This window comes from Bison bison, unplaced genomic scaffold (genome assembly GCF_000754665.1).
Source record: "Bison bison bison isolate TAMUID 2011002044 unplaced genomic scaffold, Bison_UMD1.0 scf7180017863433, whole genome shotgun sequence".
Taxonomy (NCBI): domain Eukaryota; kingdom Metazoa; phylum Chordata; class Mammalia; order Artiodactyla; family Bovidae; genus Bison; species Bison bison.
The window spans coordinates 8264-11686 of NW_011494005.1; positions in this window are offsets into that span (position 1 = coordinate 8264).

Below are 3423 nucleotides of genomic sequence, written 5' to 3' on the forward strand. Positions count from 1 at the left end.
AGTGAGAAATAGATTTAAGGGACTAGATCAGACAGAGTGCCTGATGAACTATGGAATGAGGTTCGTGACATTGTACAGGAGACAGGGATCAAGACCATCCCCATGGAAAATAAATGCAAAAAAGCAAAATGGCTGTCTGGGGAGGCCTTACAAAGAGCTGTGAAAAGAAGAGAAGCGAAAAGCAAAGGAGAAAAGGAAAGATATAAGCATCTGAATGCAGAGTTCCAAAGAATAGCAAGAAGAGATACGAAAGCCTTCCTCAGTGATCAATGCAAAGAAATAGAGGAAAACAACATAATGGGAAAGACTAGAGATCTCTTCAAGAAAATTAGAAATACCAAGGGAACATTTCATGCAAAGATGGGCTCGATAAAGGACAGAAATTGTATGGACCTAACAGAAGCAGAAGATATTAAGAAGAGGTGGCAAGAATACACAGAAGAACTATACAAAAAAGAGTTACACGACCAAGATAGAGCCAGACATCCTGGAATGTGAAGTCAAGCGGGCCTTAGAAAGCATCACTATGATACTTTACCATTCGTGTAGAATGTTTGGACTGAACATGTGTTGTCAGTCCTCTTGGATATATACCCAGGAAGTGAAATTACTGCATCATATGGTAATCTATGTTTAACTTTTTGAGGCAATGCCAAACTGTTTTCTACAGCAGTTGTGTCATTTTACATTCCCACCAGCAGTGGACAAGGGTTAAATTTATCCACATACTCATCAGTATTTGTTATTTTTTCTCTTTTAAAAAAACCCAAGGAGTATGAAGTGGTATCTTGTTTTGATTTGCATTTCCCCAATGACAAATGATGTTCATTATTTTTTTTTTCATGTTTTTATTGGCCATTTGTGTATCTTATTTGAAAAAACTCCTAATCAAATCTTTCACTCATTTAAAAATTGGATTATTTGTCTTCTTGTTGCAGAGTTGTAAGAGTTCATTATATATTCTGGATATGAGATCTTTATCAGGTTGGCAAATATTTTCTCCCATTCTTTAGGCTGTGTTTTCAATTTCTAGATAGTGTTATTTAATGAGAAAAGGTTTTTAATTTTGATTAAATATAACACCTGCTTTTCTTTGGTGCTTTTGATGTCATATATTAGAAACTGTTGTCTGATACATGGTCATGAAGATTTGCACTTGTTTTCTTCTAAGAGTTTTATAGTTTTAACTCATATTTAGGTCTTGGATCCATTTTGAGTTAATGGTTTTATATCATGCAAGATAAGCATCCAAATTTACTACTTTGCTTGTGAATATCCAGTGGTCCCAACACTATATGTTGTTTCTATCCATTAATTTGTTACAGACATTTTTCATGGCATTCTTTATCCTCTTGTGTATATCCCACATATGTACAGACAGCTCTCTAGTGTTGAACTAGGCGATTGCCTACCCTCTGGGATCCCTGGCATGTTCCTCCCCACATGCCCATCAGCTCAACCAGGGTCACTTAGGAACTTCCTAGCCTTCATTCCTTCCCAAAGCAGAAGCAAAAATCAGATGTTTCTCATTATTTGAGTCATAGATTAAAACTATCCATTGTTCACATGGGGCACTTTGTCATTCTATTTTCATCCTTTTTTCACATTTATTTTCACCAATCACCATCCCTTTTCTCAGAGGAGTGACAATGGCAGGATATTTCTCTGTTTACTCTAAGAGTGTATCGAAAAGTGAACAAGAAAAAAAGCAAGATCCCCTATTAGGACCTCTACTGAGATCCGCACACAACTCCTTAAACCAAAATGACCTTTGCAGCTGAGGAAATTTCAAGCCTCAGCATTGGGCATTGGTGTTCCTATTAGTGTTTGCAATGGCATCCATGCAGAGTTTGTGGGCCTCACAAACCCTCACAGGGTTTGAGGGCCTCTTAGGATTTGTGGGCCCAGTTGTTGCAGATCATTTTTCCTTTTTACACGTCTCTTTAGTGATCTCAGGGCTTCCCTGGTGGTTCAGCTGGTAAAGAATCTGCCGGTAATGTGGGAGACCTGGGTTTGACCCCTGGTTGGGAGGATGCCCTGGAGAAGAGAAAGGCTACCCACTCCAGTATTGTGGCCTGGAGAATTGCATGGGCTTTATAATCCATGGGGTCACAAAGAATCGGACACAACTGAGCGACTTTCACTTAGTGATCTGAGGTCATCAGTAGCCTGAGAATCTCTGGCTGGTAGGCAATAGGTAGAGGATACTGTAGGGAGAGACCTGGAAGTGCAAAGCTGTATTAGAGATGGGCTTCTGTTGGTGTGTGAAGACGGTGGTGTTGGGGATAAAGCAAATGTGAATAAAGAGATAGGGAGGCACACCTAGGACTGATGACACAGGCTAACCTGGCTCACTTACCTGTGCCAGACACCTGATTCTCCCAGGCATGCCTGGCACAGGGGTGACTCTCTACTCCATGATCATATCACCAGTTCTCAGCCCACAAAGACCTATTTGCCTTTTGAGATTCACACAAAATAAAATCTCCAATCCGCTTAAACCTTTAAATTTATCCCTGAATTGAAAAGCCATGCCCTTGCTTACCCTGTGAGTTGGTCAGCTAGTGAGAAAACCCCTCCTTGGGAGGAGACTTTCTGAAGGACCTCCATGGGCCCTAGGGAACCAAGGCTCCAATGACAGTCTCTTTGGACGTGCAGAAACATCTGCATTCAAGCTGCTGGGGGGCGACAATCCCCTGCCGGTACAGAGGGCCAGGTCTGCACTAATGTCTTCCCTCCTTGCCATCACACACCTGAGTGAGTGTGTGGGTGCATGGTTGTTTGCCAGTGGGGTCAGGAATGAGACAGCAGCATCTGTGTTCAATGCGTATATGAAGTGGATGAAGAAACAGCTGCAAATACTGATTTCTTTCAACACAATGTGACTGTCCGGTACATTTATTTCTTCCATTCAGTTCAATTCAAACAAATGAATATGTACTCAGACTCTGCCCTGGGGCGGTTCTGCCCTTGGTTCACCGGGGAGTCCAGGGGTGAGAGGGAAAATGGTCCTCATCTGCTTTCAGGAGTAAAAGCAGTTCAGTGACAGGATGGAGTCAAAGGCAGTCTGAGGTCAGGTGGAAAACACCAAAAATTAACAGTGGCTGTTAGGCTCTGAGGAAAGGGGAGTTCAGGGACCACCAGGTAACAGAGGAAGGTTTCAGGTGGGAGATTTGCCTGGCACGCCTCTGAGGTTGGTAGATTAGGCGAGGTGAGGGAGAAAAGAAGGGAATGCGTGCCCTGAAGCAGCAGCGCACCTGAGATGACCGTGATTATCACTGCAAGGGACGAAGTGTTATTTGCAATGTGTCAGGGTTGACCCACCAAAGGCATCAGGCAGCTACCTGCAGAGCAGGTACAGCAGGAACAGGGCGCCCAGCAGGGCCACCAGGCCCAGCTTACACCAGGTCTCCGGCGCTGCTT